This window comes from Apium graveolens, chromosome 4 (genome assembly GCF_009905375.1).
Source record: "Apium graveolens cultivar Ventura chromosome 4, ASM990537v1, whole genome shotgun sequence".
Classification (NCBI taxonomy): Eukaryota; Viridiplantae; Streptophyta; class Magnoliopsida; order Apiales; family Apiaceae; genus Apium; species Apium graveolens.
The window spans coordinates 125,930,357-125,950,166 of NC_133650.1; positions in this window are offsets into that span (position 1 = coordinate 125,930,357).

The following is a 19,810-nucleotide window of genomic DNA, read 5'->3' on the forward strand; positions in this document are numbered from 1 at the left end:
CAGCAAATAGGGTATGCACTTCTAAATTAAACTCATTTTGATTATGCTACTGCTATTTTAGGTTTTATTGGGGATAGGATGAAGGAGGACCCAAATACTGTTTATTTTGCTAGATTTTGTCAACTCATTTACAGTTTTTGTTGTTCTAATAAGCCCCAAAACTTTAGTGAGTCAATTCAACCTTTTAAACTTGCTAAAAGGGCCTTCACAGACTTGTTATCTATTGATAATAAGAAAGAGATACTAAGAGCCCTTCAAATTCCTACATCAGTAAAACAATTCTTAGTAAATTCTGATCCTCACACATACACACCCATATATCCCGATGTTGCACCTACACAACCTACCACTTCTCAACGCCCACCAACACAACCATCCAACTCTTATCCACAACCAACCATCAGAACCTATTTCCAACCAGCACAATCCCCTCAACAACCATTAGCACCTACAATCAGAACCTCACCTTTCAAATCCAAAACCTCTGGTACTTCTCAAAAGGTGCTAGTTGTAAAATCTGACACATCCTCTAAGCCCACAACCAAAAGTACTAAATCTGTTCCTAAATCTCAACCAAGGAGAAGAAGGATGATTCTTAGAGATGAATCAGATTAAGATGAACAGGTCCAGGTTCCTGCATCAGAACCTGTGACAGTAGAAGCTGAAAATTTAATTTTTCAGAAGGAGGTAGAAGCTGAAAATGTACTTTTTCAGAAGGAGGTAGAAGCTAAAAAGGTAATTTTTCAGAAGGAGGTAGAAGCTGAAGAGGTAACTCCTTAGAAAAAAGAATGAAGCTGAGGCTTCTAGGATTTGGAAATGGAAAAGAACTTCAAGTTCTGATGCTGCTCAAACAACTCCTTCACAACCAAAGTCCAGATCAAAGAAGAAGAGAGCAGGTGTGAAAATTACACAAGCTCAATATGAAGAAGCTGAGGAAGGGGATCAGGAATCTCTAATCTCATCCGAACCAATAGTGATTTAAGCTTTGCCACCTCCACCTCAAGCTGAAGACACTATTCAAGATACAGTGATCACACCTCCTGTCTCTCCAATCAAAGAAACTGTTACAGTTGAAGATTCAAGATTAAGTCCTAAAATTGATATTCACAGGCTGAACATCCCAACTATCTTGTATCTGGAAGCACCTGCAAAGGAGACAACTCCACCTGTTTCTCCACTAAATGCTGAAGTTCCTACCACACCAATTCTGGATGTGGAAACAGATGAAGTTGTACCAGAATCACCTTCAGTGACACACACTTTAGTACTGTCAGAAGATGATGAGCTTCTAGCAAGTTCTGGAGAGTCAGCTCCAGTACACACTCCAGCTCAAATTCTTGGAAAAGAGGCATTGATTAAAAAGTTTGTTGAAGAAGATGCTCCTGCTCCATGGGAAGAAACTCGCAGAGGAGTTGAATGGACCAATAAGTGGAATGAATCTGACTTCATTCCTAGCTCTCATGTTCTGTCAGAGCATATTTAAAAAGCTGATGAGTTGTTGACAAATTCTGACTTCAAAGCTCAACTTAAAGTCACAGATCTCAAAACTAAAAAACTTTAAGGTCAACACTCCATTACTCATGCCAAGGTTAATAAACTTCAGGAAAATGCTGATAAGCTTAACCTGATGCTCAAACTAGACAAGAATAGGTTTATCAGACCAATTCATGAGAAAGTGGAAGCTATTGAAAAAGTTCAAGAAAAGCAGCAGGCCCAACTCGATGAGGTCTTGCAAAATCAAGTTGCTCAACAAAATCAATTAACCGAGATCCAATCTTCAGTGGAACTCCTTATTTCACTACTCCTGCCAGATGATGCCAAAAAGGGGGAGAAGGTAGTTAAGTCCAAATACTCTACTATTCAAACAATGAAGAAGATGGATGATAAAGAAGATGACTAGGGAAACCCTAGCAAGGGCAAGGGTCAAGGTCAAGGAAAGCAAAGCAGTAAAGTTTCTTCACATAAACTAATTTCTGATTCTAGCAAATCTTCTACACAGAAGAATACAAGTTCTGAAGCTGTGAATGCTCAAGTTCTGAAAGTAAGTTCTAATAATAAAAGTGTGATATCAAGTTCTGATATTCTGATTCAAGCTGAAAGTCAAGACTCAGAGAAGTTTTTACAAACTCTGAAGCTCAAGGGAAGGGAGACTACTGTCTACTATAAAGATCCCAAGATTCGGACACTTGATGAAGAAATTGCTAAAAGATTATTTCTCAAACATAATCCTGGAATGGATTTAGAGACTCTAAAGAAGGAAGAAGCTAGATTTGCAGCTGAGAAGACAAATCTTAGATCTAAAGCTTCTCATGAAAAGAAACCTCCAAGGCCTAAGGTAAAAGGCATTGTGATCAAGGAAAGGTCAACTTCTGAAGCTTCTAAGCCCAAGACAAGATCACAAGTTGAGACTGATCCCAAAGCAAAAGGGAAAGAAAAGGTTGATGAACCAAAAACGATTCAGAAAAAGAAAATTCCTTCAGTTCTAATAGATCCTGCCTATCAAGCTACAATGCATGATGATGATACTCTGATAAAAGAGGAAGTTGAATCTTTAAAGAGAAGGAAGAAACTAAAAGAAACAGAGTTAACTACTGATAATTCTCAAGCTACTCAAACTCTGGAAGCTCGGAGTTTATCAAATTCTGAGAAGCTATCTGCTCAAGAAGATAATGAAACAACAAGTCCTGATCAAGTCATCAACCTCTGACAGAGCTCAAGTTGATTTGAACAAGATGACAGTTACTGATAAGAAGAAACTCCTATGGAAAAATGTTAAACAATCAGATCTTAAAAAAAGTCAACTGCTATCTGATTTCATGACTGTTGGATTGAAAGCCAGAGAAGCAAGAGACAGAGCTGGATTAGGTTCTGAAGAAGCCAAGATCAAAACAGGAGTTGAAGTAATTACCAGAGATCCATTCTTATTAACTGACAAACCTCTTGAGGAAGTTACACATAAAGACCTTGACAAGGTTATATCTGTTCAAGTGGTATTGGATGTTCATGATAAGAGTAATGTCAAAGAAAAGTTGATTCTATTTATTGAAGATGGAAGAACATACAGAATGTCAGAATCAGATGTGCTGAACAAATCTCTGAAAGAACTTCAATTCTTTCATTATCTTTTGGAGATAAAGTCTGAGATTACCAGAAGATGATCAAATTTCATCATGAAGGCTATAAGGGATAAAGCCAGAATCTCTGGATCAAGGGTTGCAGAATTTGTTCCAAAGATAGTTGAAGATGATGGAAGTGAAATTCCAATGAAGAAGAATTCTGCTAAACTTGAGGTTATTCTGAAAGAGAAATGTCTATATTATAATGAAGACTCATCTCATCCAAGGGTAATCACACTTGGTGATGGATTAGAAAGAAATCATATCTCAGCACTTAGGACTACAATCTACCAGATTGGAAGTCAAGATGAAGAAATGAAGCAAGTCAAGGCTACATTAGCTCAAGTCCTGAGAAATGCAGAAGAGAAGCTGATATCAAACTTTGTCAGGAATCACTTAAGATTCAGATTGATTCAGTAAGATTGGTAAAAGCTACAAGGACTATAAGTTGTAGTTAGTTGTCTAAATAAACTCTCATTACATTTGTACTTAAATGTTTTTGACATCATCAAATCTATTAACTTGTATATTTTTCATAATTTACAAGTTGGGGGAGATTGTTAGATATATTTGTGATGTCATGTCTAATCTGTTGTGTTTAGTTTCAGAACTTAATATCAGGGCTTATCAGGACTTACTGGAAATCAAGACTTACTGAAGTCAGAACTTATATCAGAACTTAAGGCCGTCAGGATTTATATCAGGACTTAAGTGCGGGTACTTCAGATAAGGAATGCGGCTGATTTACAGAAGAGGATCTGGACTAAAACAAAAGAAGATATGCATGAAGAGTTGGACAGCTAGAAGACTTGTAGAAGATAATATATGATTGATATATTTTAGGAGATAGAATTATATTCCATATCAATTAGAAGATATTTTGTAACTGTGTACTATATAAACACAGCTTAGGGTTTACACTATATATGTTATCATTCACGAGAACATTATTCATTGTAACCTAGCAGCTCTTAGTGATATTGTTCATCACTAAGAGAGTAGTTTAACCTACTTTGTAATAGAGCTTATTATATTGAATAAACTTGAGTACTGTTACATACTTGTGTTCTAAATTGATTTGATTGTATAAATACTATACTCAACCCCCTTCTATAGTGTTGTGTGACCTAACAAAGATCTGACCATTCATGCCTAGGTTTTGGAACATATGGTTCATTGCCAGTTGCAGCCCTCATTGGTACATGAGGACCTCTCTCTATACAGTCCACATAGGCCTCATCTTGAGAAATAAGATGTAGGTGCATCTTTACCTACCAGTGGTGATAGTTGTCTTTGTCCATAAATGGGATCTTCACTCCAACATCCTTTTTGTTCATCTTGTTGTTTGTTGTGATCTTTATACTCTTTTTTCTTCAAGAGCTTTCTCTTATACCAATTGGTATTCCCTAACAATACAACAAGAATTACAGAAGGGGGGTTGAATGTAATTCTGGCTACTTTTCAAGATTTTAAAAATGTTATAACTTAATACATATAATAGTGTTTGATTTGCTAAAGTGCAGAATGGAAAGATAGTTGAAATTAAAACACTACGTAATAAAACACAAGGATTTAAAACTTTCTGGTGGATTTGAATGTATCCACCAGATATATATATATATATATATATATATATATATATATATATATATATCAAATTGAGAACTCTGTGAAGTTTTGAATAGCTCATAGCGGCTTACAAGTTTGAACAACTAAAACTTCAGAGAAATGCTTACAGAATATAGCTTGATATGTTTCTCTGAAAAATTGTATTTTTTTAGTTAATTATTCTACTTGTTTCACTTGGTTTATATATCACCAAGTTTACATAATAATAAGACAAGATAATAAAACAAAACATATCTAGTCTAACTCCATGCTACTTCATTACTCTATTCCAGCATCTTTGAATATCTTCGCAATTGCATGGAAATGGTAATGCTTCTTTGTTCTCGAAATCCTGCTTAACAGGCTGCCACATTCCTTTTACAAACACCCAACACATGTGACTGTGTTGTCACTGTCTACAGTTATTTGAATTTGATCATCTTTCGGGAGTATGTTTGTCATCCTTCAGGAGCTTTGTTGATCATCCGTCGAGAGTCTTGCAGATCATCCGTCGGGAGTCTATTTGCCACTAGACTCTATTCACTTATACAAAAATACAAGACATCTCATATTTACAATTAGTCAACCTATTCTGCATATCAATCTAGTAGTCAACATGAATTAAAGAATCCTACTCAATCTACTTAACTAAAACATGTTGTTTGCAGAAATGTGCTACAGTTCTTATTGTTACATAAGCTACACTCTCGATGGATGTCAAATTTTCATCCGTCGGGACTATAAAGTTCATCCGTCGGGACTATATTAGATCATCCGTCGAGAACTACAAAATTCACTAAGTTAAATCTAAGGTGTTTTGTCATTAAAAAGATAAGAAAAATGAATGCAATCATTTAGAACTTCAATAACATAATAGTTAAACTTACAGTGGCACAAGCTATAAAAAGAAACCTAGCTGAGGAAATGGCAAATCAATATATTCCATAATCTTCAATACTGCTTCTGATTTTATATATGCCTTGAAGCAACATATTTTATTTAGCCTGTTTCTGCTATCATAGAATGCAAATCAGGTAGTTACACACTTATGTATCAAAAATTCATCCTTAAATTGTCAATTTTTAGTACTTATACTAAACTTTGAGGTCTCAAAATTAGTTGCTAACAGGAAATATTACCTATCTTCTTCCACCAGGACAACACTTGAAATTTCATCAGGAGATCTTCCGGATCTCTGTAATAATTTCTTTCCTGCTTCACTCTATATATCAAGGCGAGAAACATTGAACTATGAACAGTTCAATGGCCCTAGACTGCTTTCCCCATTTTCATTTGAAGATAAATGACAGTCATCGTGCATATATACCTATTTAACAAAGATACAGTCATGATAGTTCAAATATTTAAAGTAAATACACCTATCAAGCTACCCATTTAAGTTTTATTTTTTACTGTATCACCATATGTGGGTTCGCTGCGTTGTTCACAGGTAAATAATTGTTATAAAAAATGTAATAACTTGAATTTTTGAGACCTTGTAAAACACTTAATGAATAGTAACCCTGACAGAAGGGAAAAACTTTTGAGCCCACACTATGTAGTGCATGAGAAAATGAGTTTCGGAATTGATATTACGACTATACATACCAAATGAGTTTATGTAAACGCTATTAGTTTTCGAAGAAAACGAACTTTGAAAAATGACCGTATTTACGAATTATCGAGGATTACGGGAATCACAATATAATTACGAGATTAAAATCCTATAGATTTATATTCAAGTAGGATAAATAAAAATATAAGGAATAAATACGAAAGGAATTACATCGGGAACCGTTTACGAGTAAGTATTACGGAGAACCTTTAAGTAACCGAGTGAACGCGTAAACGATTAAATATATGTAACACACTAATTAAACCATGGTAAGGAAGTAACCATGGTTACTTCATCAAATAGTAAGCTAACCATAGGATGACCAAGCTAGCTAGCAAATAGTGTGCTAAGGAAACTAACCTTGTAGTAAGCTTGTAAGCTAGCAAGCTCCAAAGATATGTCCATGGATTTGGCAACAAAGAATAAACCTAGAATGCTATATTAGGAAGAATAAAATCAAGTTACAAGATATCAACTCACCTTCCCAGAAGCAACCTATCAAAAACATCCAAGAGAAGCAACCAAGTAGTATAAATACCCCCCCATTCCCATTTGTTCCATTCGGCCCTATTGAAGAAAAAGAAAAGGGAATTCAAATTCCAAACTCCAAGTTCAATCTCTTGTAAAATCACCCAATTAATTCCCAAGCCTCCTAGAAACTAAACTAAGGTAAGAAAATCCTTTCATCTCTTTTTATCAAGGTTTGATGGGTGGAATAAATTCAAGAAACTCACTAGTGAATAGTGTGAATAGTAACCTCTCTTTGGTTTCTTGATTTCAATGGTGGTTTTAGGTTCTAAAAATCATACCAAGATCTTCCAAGCCTCCACAATACTTAAAAACACATCTCAAGCTTTCAATAAAGGTAAAAATCTTTGGCCCAACTTTATTTAAGGTTCATTTTTAAGATCCATTTAGTATGTGGTAGTAAACCTAGCTTACTAAGTGTTATTGATGAAATCTTGATGATTAAGTTAAGTAGATTTAAGGTTGGTTGTTGTTGCCTCAAGAACATGATGTTCTTGAGAGGATTTTATGTGTTGATGATGATATGATGATTATTGGTGGTTGTGTTGATAGTTAGGGCGTAAACGAAACCCCGATTGTAAACGTAACTTCGTTAAAACCAACAAATCGTAACTTTAAGTTTCTGTAGAAGGTCCCGAAGTTGTAAACTGTAGATTCTTGAAAAACAACCTTTATTTAGGATAGAAAATGTTATAAGAATCGTTTAGGCGCTTGAATCGCTTGATTCCGATTTACGGATCAAAGGTTATGGCCGTTTTAGTACAAGTGATTTACGCAACAAAAACTGCTACGAGTTACGAACTTGGAAAATATAAAGAATAGACTTAAATGTGTTCATAAATCATGAAATTTTTACATAGAGTAATATATTGAGTTTCCTAACTTCCATAAAAATTTCAAGTAAAAATAATTATGTTTCAATTTTATAAAAATGTCGGAGCCGAGACCACGCGAGTAGAAACCGAGAGAATCCATAAGCGGAGCCGACTACGATAATGAGAATGAACCCAAGATACTTAGGAAAATGAAGTGACCACAATGTGAATATGAATTAAAGGAATGTTAAGGGTAGTATGAGTTGATAGGGTGTATAATAAGTAGCACATGAGTGCGAGTTGTCGTAACTTAGAACGGAACCTAACGAAATGAAATGTCTTTATGGTTATAGATTTCTGAGCGGAACCTAGAGCATCCTCCACCACGAGATACCCAGGAAAGTTTACAAACCCAACTCCATTTTTACTGTTGTGTTGTGAAAGGATTTTTTTACTATCATCGCATAAATACCATATTTTCCATGATACGTAGTTGTTGAATTTTCGCATAATGTAGTGATGTTGTACGATAAGTATATATCGTGAAATGTTATTTCGCTTTAAGCGTGACGTATTATATAAGACCGAGAATCGGTCGAGATTTAAGATAAAACCCGGGAATCATTCCGGAGATATTATAGGACGGTTATAAGTCCATAGTAGTACGTTTTAAAGGGACTCATCGTCCACTTACGAAACATTAAAACACCTCAAACTTTTATTAAAACGATTTCCTAACGATCATATTTCCTCAACTATATTTTATTGTTCGAATAACAAATACTATATACTTATTCCTTTATTATGGGAGTAGTATACTCCAACGTTTGTTTATTTCAAATCCGATTAATCATTATAGATTATTAATTATATAGACACAAACTAGTTGAGGAATATCATTTTAAATAAATCTCTTTGAGAGTAAACTCATTCGAGGTTTGATTATTAACAATTATTATTTAATTAATTATTATTATTAAAAGGGTTTATTATTGATTTAAAAATCATAGACCCTGATTAAAATATACTTTCTGATTTCAGAATATCAATCGAATAATTTCAGATCGTCGGTGAATATTATCCCGACATATTTAATATGTTGAATATAGTTTCGAGAAAAACTTTTCCTCCTTATTAATTATCTGTTGACAACGGTCAACTCCCATCCTTAGTACTTCCTCCGAAATTCTCGAAAGTACGTATATACATATATATACACTTATATCTTAGAGAGATAAGATATTTCCATCAACAAGCAAAACGCTTGGGGAACTTCGATGTGGTTTGAGTTCTCGAGATTTATAGGATTCTTTTAAAGGACAAGGGAGGGGTAGACTCTGGTACTATGTGTGCTAGATGGGCTACCAAAGGTACCGCAGGCGAAGGTACTCAGTGTACTCAGGAACTTGTGAAGTACGTGTATACCCGAAAATGGGACACGTAGCCCGAATGCAGCAAGGGTGATACCCGAGGGATGACAGTTTCGTCCTTCTACTAGTAGAAAAGGTTACTTTATCACAGTACGACTGATGATCGTATGCGTTGGCTCCAGTGAATGTCCTAATTCTTCCAATTGGAATTGTGATGCAATAACGTAACCCAAGCCTAGGTGTTGGGATTCCTATTAAGGTATTCGCAGGATATTAAAATCTCTTAAAGTATTGTTTTCGTAAGAAGGTGTGTAACACCAAGGAAAACTATTTTCGAATAAAACATAAATATCATATATGATGTTATCATACAGTCATTTCCATAGTGTACATTATTTTGTTGGGCATTATAGCTCACACTTGTTTTCTTAAATTGACACAACACAACAGTGAATCAAGATGCCTGCCATGAGAACCACAGCCAGGAAACGGGTAGGAAATGGCCAGCTGTTCCGTAGATTGTTTGGTGTTGCACCTCAGGTAGTCAGAATAAGCTGGATTAGTTTTCAGTTGTTTATAGTTCGGCTTATCTATAAGTACGATTTATGTAAGGTAAGAAACAAGAAACGTATATTTGGCCGGCGGACTAACCTTATCCAAAGGTCACTCCCCGGTAAGACTAATGATATTTGGGTAGTAATAAAATTACTCTAGTTATGATGGTTCGTTTCCAAGACAATAACCTGTATGTGTGTGTGTGATAAGTGTGGGGTCGTGAAGCGTGAGTATTTATATATTGTAGTGTGAGTTGTGTGAGTTTAGATGGCGTGGTTTCCGAGACTCCTGACCCCGGGTTTTGGGGCGCCACAGAAATGGTATCAGAGCCTTAGGTTATCAAATTTTGGAAACGATAGGATATAAAATACGTAGACATGAAAATAATAAAATAATCAATTAGAGCTCAAGTCGAGTTCTTCGTCGGGCTACACGGGTAGTCTTGACTTTTTTACCCTCAAGGGAATTCCAACTCTAAGTTAGTAACACCTTGCCTATTGTGTCAGGTACCAGTGGAGCCTAGGAGGGAGGTTGATCATGTTGATGATGTCATGATTCCTGAGCGTGACCCTATTCCCGAGCCAGAGAGCCCACCCATTGATGATTCAGACGATGAGCCTACTGAGGATGTCCTGGAGGAGGAGACTGAGCTTCCTGTCCCCGTAGCTAATGGCGTAGTATGGAGAGATGTAGAGATGTACTCTCACCAGGCTATTCGCTCTCCTACACCACCCCTAGGAATTCAGAGCCCTATGTCCTATACTGATGATGATGATGAGGAGGCGATACGCGCACAGTTCCACGAGGTCCATAACATATACTCTAGTGACCCAGATTCACCTCCACCACCACCAGAGACCATGCATGTAGTTGTACATGACTGGATAGTGGGTCAGCTTAACGCTGAGATCACTGCGGCATCTGTTCGCATTGCGGAGTTACGCCAGGCACTGACAGCTAAGGGAGCCACTCGACTAGGATACCCAGGAGATTTCAGAGCTGCTTCCCCAGCCATAGCCCGCAGAGAGATCGATCGGATCGAGCTTCGTACCAGGGTTCAGATAAGGATGACATCCGTGGGAGGATACATCCCTGTAGTTGATGTAGAGCTGATGATTGCAGGAATGATGAGGAGGGTGTGTGACCTCACTCGCAGTGATAGTGACTGAGAGAGTAGTGACTAGATATAGACCTTGAAGAATGTTGGGTGACTTGTCACCAATTTTGATAGGATAACTAGTAGGAGATAGCGTTCCTAGCCCTTCAGGGTACACGGCTTATGTATTTTCATTTCAGTATTCAGAACTAGTAGTGATAGATTATAATCAGGCATGTATGAACTCGACTAGTTGTTTCATCCCCAAGATATAAATGGGAGATCTTATTAATATATATCTAAGCAGTTATTAAGAAATGATGTCTATATTATTATACTTTATAAAACCTGCTAGATAATAAATGACATGCTTATATATGAATAAAATAACCCAACTGTTATAATTACAATTATGTTGACCATTTTTCATTATCAGAACAATGCCACCCCGTAGAAGAGGAACCAGGGCACAACCCGCAGAATCTGTTAACCAACAACGAGGTGACCCAGTAGTAAATGAGAAAAGTGAAGAAGACCTAGACTATAATGAATATGATGAGGAAGAATATGTAGAAGAAGAGGCTGAGGATACCCATCAGGGAGGGAACCCTATGAATGAATTTATGGAACTGCTAAGAGCAAATCTGAACTAGGAGCCTATTCCACCACAACCACATGTTGCCCAACAGACTGCAGCTACTGCCTTTAGAGCCTTCAAATCTCTCAAATCCCCAGAGTTTCTAGGATCTGCCGACCCCGTTGAAGCACGGGCCTGACTCAAAGAGATAGAAGAGTCCTTCGAAATACTAGGTGTTGAGGAACGACATAAGACCATTTTCACTTCTTACATGCTGAAAGGAGAAGCTAACTACTGGTGGAAGTCCAAATGAAACCTAGAAACTGATGCTGTATTTCCATGGGATAGATTTACCCGACTGTTCTTAGACAAGAACTTCCCTAGGTTTATGGAAACCCAGATGGAAATTAGGTTTCTGGAGTTGAAACATGATAAGATGACTGTGGCAGAATAAGAGGCCAAATTTACTGAGTTGTCGAGATTTGTGCCTGAGTTTGTGAATACCGAAGAAAAGAAAGCGCGAAGGTTTTAGCTTGGTCTGAAATAGTGGATACAGAACCGAGTCGCAGTGTTAGAGCTGACAGAATATGCCACCTTAGTACAGAAAGCCTCGATTGTCGAAGCTTGCAGTGATCAGATTGTGAAGGAAAAGGAAAATAGGAAGAGGAAGATAGGAAGTCATGGGATAGGAACTGGGAACAGGAGCCTTCCGAGCAGGTTCATCAGGGGAGCGGTGTCCCAACCTGTACGAGGCCCTGGATTTAGAAAGGCCCCGAGTGAGAGCGTTGGCCAAGGTGGCGGACAATCTAGGGAAACATTTCATAGCCAACCACGTGCCCCAATACCAGAGTGTCAAACCTGTAAGAAGAGACACCTTAGAGTGTGTACCCAGAGAAGAGCCCCTCTGAGATGTTACCGGTGTGACCAAATCGGACACCTTGCCAATAGCTGCACCCGGCCCAATGTAACGTGTTTCCAATGTGGAAAGGTAGGACACATGAAGAAGGATTTCCCAATGTTGAAGCCCCCAGCCTCAGGGATGAGCAAAGCTGGATCCAACCAACCCCCAACTGCTAGGACCTTCAACATGACTGTTCATGATGCTGTCCGAAACACTAACGTGATAGCAGGTACCCTTTTGTTAAATTCCGAACATGCAAATGTCCTATTTGATTCTGGAGTAACCAAGTCTTTTATATCTCAAGATTTTGCTAAAAAGTTAAAACTTAATGCCATACCCTTACGTGAGATATTACGAGTGGAAATAGCAAACCGAGAAATAATCCCTGTAAATCAAGTACACCCTAAGTGCAAGTTGAAATTAGAAGGGAAGATCTTCGAGGTCGACCTAATCCCATTCACGTTAGGAGAATTTGATGTAATCTTAGGAATGGATTGGTTATCCAGTAACGGAGCGCAAATAGATTGTGAACGGAAGAAAGTAAAGATAAGAGTGCAGAATGAAAAAGAAGTAGTGTTTAAAGGTCAACGTCAAAACCATAAATTTCTAACCATGCTTCAGGAAAAAGGATTGTTAAGGAAAGGTAACGAGGCCTATTTGGCTTATGTGATAGATACCAAGAAGGAAGTCCGTAATATACAGGACATACCCGTAGTAACAAATTCAAAGATGTATTCCCAGAGAACTTACCAGAATTGTTGGATTTTAATCGCAGTGGGGGCATGGCAAAATACTTTTACACATATAAAATCCGAATAAAAGCATATAAATCGTGAATAAAAATTTGAGGGATCGAATCTAACCTTTTAAAATAATTCGGAGACAACGATCAGAGATCCTTAGCAGTTGCTCCTCAAGTGTGAAGCACTCCACCGGTATCCACCAAGTAAACGATATTAAGGAGGAGGAAGGAGGTGGAGAGAATTGGGTTTTCCAAACTTTTTTGGGTTTTCGGGTTTGATGTGGGTTAGAATAAAATAGGGTCTATAATAGTGTATTTATAGGCAAAATTTTCAGCTAAAATTTTTCCATAAATAATATTATTATTATCCCATTTATTATTCTCATTAATAATTAAAACACCTTTTAATTATTAATCCTTTTTCTAAACACTTTAGAAATAATTCTCTCTCTTGATTTAATTTCCAAAAATTAAATCCTTAATTAATAATATTAAGAACTTTTCTTAATTAATTTATAATCAATTAAATCTCATTTAATCAATTATTAAATTTTCCAATTAATTATTTATTTCATAAATAAATAATTATTAGCCATTATTAATTAATTCCTCCACCATTAAATCATTCTCTTTTTATGGTGTGACCCTGTAGGTTCAATATTAAGCCGATAGTAGAAATAAATAATAATAAAACTATTTTATCATTATTTATATAAATTCTCTAATTTATTAAATATGATTAATTAATTAATCACATTTATTCTACATCGTGAGGGATACTTCTCAGCATATCGCGACTATCCGGATAATATGAATTCACTGCTTAGAATACCAAGAACCTATTCAGTGAATAGTTACCGTACAATAAACTCCTTCTACCCTACAATGTCCCGATTAAATACAAGGCATGGATCTCGTGTCAAGCCTATCTAATTCAATCACTTGCTTACCATTTATTATGCGTAGTTCTATGCAAATTAGAAACTCCTTTCTAATTTCATTCACTCTGGCCAGAGATTCCTGAACTAGCATAAGTGGATCAGCCTTGAACATTCGCTTCCTTCACTGGAAGGGGTAGATCCTTTAATGATCATAAACTATCTTCGTGTACAAATTCCTATACCCAGAAGAGCCCTAATAATTGTCCCTGGAGACTAAGAACTAAACCAAAGCATAGTTCAGTGTACACAAGATGACTATGATGACCTCAAGTCTAAGGATACTTGTACAACTATCACTCTGCGAACAACCGCTGACACGTGAGTGAACTCCATCAGTTGTTCAGCTGTGCGAGTCATGTTCAGTGAATTGTTGGATTTTAAACGCAACGGGGGCATGGCAAAACACTTTTACACATATAAAATCCAAATAAAAGCATACAGATCATGAATAAAAATTCGAGGGATCGAATCTAACCTTTAAAAATAATTCGGAGACAACGATCAGAGATCCTTAGCAGTTGCTCCTCAAGTGTGAAGCACTCCACCGGTATCCACCAAGAAAACGATGTTAAGGAGGAGGAAGAAGGTGGAGAGAATTGGGTTTTCTAAACTTTTTGGGTTTTCGGGTTCGAATAAAATTAGGGTCTATAATAGTGTATTTATAGGCAAAATTTCCAGCTGAAATTTTCCCATAAATAATTATTATTATTATCCCATTTATTATTCTTATTAATAATTAAAACACCTTTTAATTATTAATCCTTTTTCTAAACACTTTAGAAATAATTCTCTCGCTTGATTTAATTTCCAAAAATTAAATCCTTTAATTAATAATATTAAGAACTTTTCTTAATTAATTTATAATCAATTAAATCTCATTTAATCAATTATTAAATTTTCCAATTAATTATTTATTTCATAAATAAATAATTATTAGCCATTATTAATTAATTCCTCCACCATTAAATCATTCTCTTTTTATGGTGTGACCCTGTAGGTTCAATATTAAGCCGATAGTAGAAATAAATAATAATAAAACTATTTTATCATTATTTATATAAATTCTCTAATTTATTAAATATGATTAATTAATTAATCACATTTATTCTACATCGTGAGGGATACTTCTCAGCATATCGCGACTATCCGGATAATATGAATTCACTGCTTAGAATACCAAGAACCTATTCAGTGAATAGTTACCGTACAATAAACTCCTTCTACCCTACAATGTCCCGATTAAATACAAGGCATGGATCTCGTGTCAAGCCTATCTAATTCAATCACTTGCTTACCATTTATTATGCGTAGTTCTATGCAAATTAGAAACTCCTTTCTAATTTCATTCACTCTGGCCAGAGATTCCTGAACTAGCATAAGTGGATCAGCCTTGAACATTCGCTTCCTTCACTGGAAGGGGTAGATCCTTTAATGATCATAAACTATCTTCGTGTACAAATTCCTATACCCAGAAGAGCCCTAATAATTGTCCCTGGAGACTAAGAACTAAACCAAAGCATAGTTCAGTGTACACAAGATGACTATGATGACCTCAAGTCTAAGGATACTTGTACAACTATCACTCTGCGAACAACCGCTGACACGTGAGTGAACTCCATCAGTTGTTCAGCTGTGCGAGTCATGTTCAGTGAATTGTTGGATTTTAAACGCAACGGGGGCATGGCAAAACACTTTTACACATATAAAATCCAAATAAAAGCATACAGATCATGAATAAAAATTCGAGGGATCGAATCTAACCTTTAAAAATAATTCGGAGACAACGATCAGAGATCCTTAGCAGTTGCTCCTCAAGTGTGAAGCACTCCACCGGTATCCACCAAGAAAACGATGTTAAGGAGGAGGAAGAAGGTGGAGAGAATTGGGTTTTCTAAACTTTTTGGGTTTTCGGGTTCGAATAAAATTAGGGTCTATAATAGTGTATTTATAGGCAAAATTTCCAGCTGAAATTTTCCCATAAATAATTATTATTATTATCCCATTTATTATTCTTATTAATAATTAAAACACCTTTTAATTATTAATCCTTTTTCTAAACACTTTAGAAATAATTCTCTCGCTTGATTTAATTTCCAAAAATTAAATCCTTTAATTAATAATATTAAGAACTTTTCTTAATTAATTTATAATCAATTAAATCTCATTTAATCAATTATTAAATTTTCCAATTAATTATTTATTTCATAAATAAATAATTATCAGCCATTATTAATTAATTCATCCACCATTAAATCATTCTCTTTTTATGGTGTGACCCTGTAGGTTCAATATTAAGCCGGTAGTAGAAATAAATAATAATAAAACTATTTTATCATTATTTACATAAATTCTCTAATTTATTAAATATGATTAATTAATTAATCACATTTATTCTACATCGTGAGGGATACTTCTCAGCATATCGGGACTATCCGGATATTATGAATTCACTGCTTAGAATACCAAGAACCTATTCAGTGAATAGTTACCGTACAATAAACTCCTTCTACCCTACAATGTCCCGATTAAATACAAGGCATGGATCTCGTGTCAAGCCTATCTAATTTAATCACTTGCTTACCATTTACTATGCTTAGTTCTATGCAAATTAGAAACTCATTTCTAATTTCATTCACTCTGGCCAGAGATTCCTGAACTAGCATAAGTGGATCAGCCTTGAACATTCGCTTCCTTCACTGGAAGGGGTAGATCCTTTATTGATCATACACTATCTTCGTGTACAAAGTCCTATACCCAGAAGAGCCCTAATAATTGTCCCTGGAGACTAAGAACTAAACCAAAGCATAGTTCAGTGTACACAAGATGACTATGATGACCTCAAGTCTAAGGATACTTGTACAACTATCACTATGTGAATAACTGCTGACACGTGAGTGAACTCCATCAGTTGTTCAGCTATGCGAGTCATGTTCAGTGAACTTATTCTATAATAAGCACCTACATACTAGCTATAGTGTCACCACACAAATGTCTATGAGAACAGACATCCTTCATAATGAAGCAAGCATAGTATGTACCGATCTTTACGGATTATTAATTACCAGTTAGTAATCCTATGACCAGGAACTATTTAAGTTTAGAGTTATCATCTTTTTAGGTCTCACTATTATGATCTCATCATAACCCATAAAAAGCTTTACTCTAAACTATGGTATATCTTATTTAAACACTTAAATAGATAAAGCCCGTAATAAAAACAAAACAAGTCTTTATTAATATCAATGAAATCAAAACAGATTACATAAAAGTTATTCCTAAATCCTAATACATGATTGGACTTAGGACATATTCCTTTCAATCTCCCACTTGTACTAAAGTCAATCACTCTGGTATCTAATACCCATCTTGTCTTTATGACGATCAAAGTGACTTTCATAAAGTAGCTTTGTGAGTGGGTCTGCTATGTTGTTATGTGTGTCAACTCTAATTCAATACAATACAAGAAATGTTACCGCGCTCCCACTAACCCTTTTGTAAACGCATGGTTCATATACATTTTTGATAAAACCAAACTCTTTGAGTGTTTCCACTTGATCCGTAGTAGTTTGTGCTTCTTGAACTTCATCAAGTTCAATTTTGCTCCCACTGTTTCCTTCAAGGATAAACTCCTTTTCCAAGAAGGTAGCATGTCTGGAGACAAACACCCGATGATCGGTGTAAAAGTAATACCCTAAAGTCTCTTTAGGATATCCTACAAAACTATATTTTACGGATCGATATTCCAGCTTATCTGGGTCAACTTACTTGACATAAGCTGGACATCCCCAAATCTTAACGTGTTTAAGACTCGGTTTCCTTTCTTTCCATATCTCATACGAAGTTTGAGGAACATATTTTGGAAGGCACCTTATTTAGTAAATATGCTGAGGTTTCCAATGCATAACCCTATAGGAATACTGGAAGATTTACATAGCTCATCATGGACCGAACTATGTCTAACAAAGTTCGATTTCTCCTTTCAGATACCAATCTGGAGGAGTCCACTGGGAGACTATACCATTTACTTTGAGATAATCTAGAAACACTCCATTAAAGTATTCACCACCTCGATCTGATCGAAGAGTTATAATACTATGTTTGGTTGTTTCTCCACTTCATACTTATATTCTTTGAACTTTTCAAAGGCCTCAGACTTGTGTTTCATTAAACACATATCTGAATCCAGATCTATCATCTATGAAAGTAATGAGGTATGAAAATCCACCCATGGCATGCGTAGACATTGGTCCACATACATCTGTGTGTACCAATCCTAGCAAATCTGCAGCCCTCTCTCCATGTCCACTTAATGGAGACTGCAGTGCCACTATAAAGTGAGATTTTCATCATCCCTTTTCTTTTATTAGTTTGTTCAATCTGAAGTAAATTATGTCACATTTATACAGACCATTATTTAAAGTACCACGTCCATAAAGAATATTATCTCTAAGAATAGAACATTCATTATTCTCAATAATAAATGAAAATCCAGCCAAGTCTAACATGGGAATAATATTCCTCACAATCGAGGGAACAAAATAACAATTATTTCAAACAATAGTCTTGCCCGTAGGTCTATGTAAATGAAATGATTCTACATCTACAGCAGCAACTCTTGCTCCATTTCCATCAGTAAAATCGCCTCCTCTTCCTCAAGAGTCCTACTTCTCCTTGTTCCCTGCAACAAATTGCAGATTTGAGAACCACAGGCGGTATCTAATACCCAAGTAGAAATTTGATTTAATGACATATTCACTTCTTTCATGAACATACCTGAATCAGAAGCGGTAGTCTCACTACCCTTCTTCTTCTTCATTTCTGCAAGGTAAACCTTACAGTTCCTCTTCCAGTGCCCCACCTTGTTACAGTGGAAGCAAACAACTTTGCTCTTGGGGTCTTCAGCTTTTGGTGGAACCGGCTTTTCTTCACCTACTTTCTTCTTCTTGGAAGAGTTCCTCTTCCTTTTCTTAGGATTGGAACCTTCACCAATTAGAAGAACATAACTCTTCTTAGGGGAAAAATTCGATTCCGCAGTCTTCAACATGTTGTGGAGTTCAGGCAGGCTGACATCCAACTTATTCATGTGAAAGTTCACAACAAACTGCGAGAACTAACTCAAAAGCGATTGCAAGACCAAGTCTTGGCTCAGCTCCCCATCCATGGCAAAACCAAGTTGTCCAAGACGTTCAATCAAATTGATCATCTTAAGTACATGGTCATTCACAGATGATCCCTCAGACATCCTACAACTGAACAGATCCTTCGATATCTCATATCGAGCTGTCCTCCCCGCCACATCATACAACTCTTGTAGATGCATTAGGATAGTGTGCGCATCCATATGCTCATATTGCTTCTGTAGCTCAATGTTCAAGGAAGCTAGCATGATGCATTGAGCAACATTTGCATCATCTATCCACTTTCGATACACAACATGTTCATCATTATGTGCATCACTAGCAGGTTCAGTAGGCTTAGGTGAGTCAATCACGTATTCCAGCTTCTCAATCCTGAGAACAATTCTCAAGTTTCGAAGCCAGTCAGCATAATTATGACCAGTCAATTTGTGAGTATCTAGTATGCTCCTGAGTAATAGTGCAGAAGACATAACGTACAAAGTAAATCTGTAAATGATAAACACATAACAACACTTAGCAAATATTCGATTTCATTTCAAAACACTATATGAATTGGGTCTTTATTCATAAGTGGCTCCCACTAGTTTTCCTAATTTATTCAACCCCCTACATGAAAAATTAAGCATTCATAATGCTAGTGGGAATAGGGATCCTACATTCCATTACACAACCCCGGCTGTGGCACGAAACGCCATGTAATGTTCAATAGGCAGACAACTCTTGTCAATTACATCTAATGTTATTCCCTAATCAAACTTTAGCCTCTTGAATAATTGAGTCACGGCTGTGGCACGACAAACTCAATATT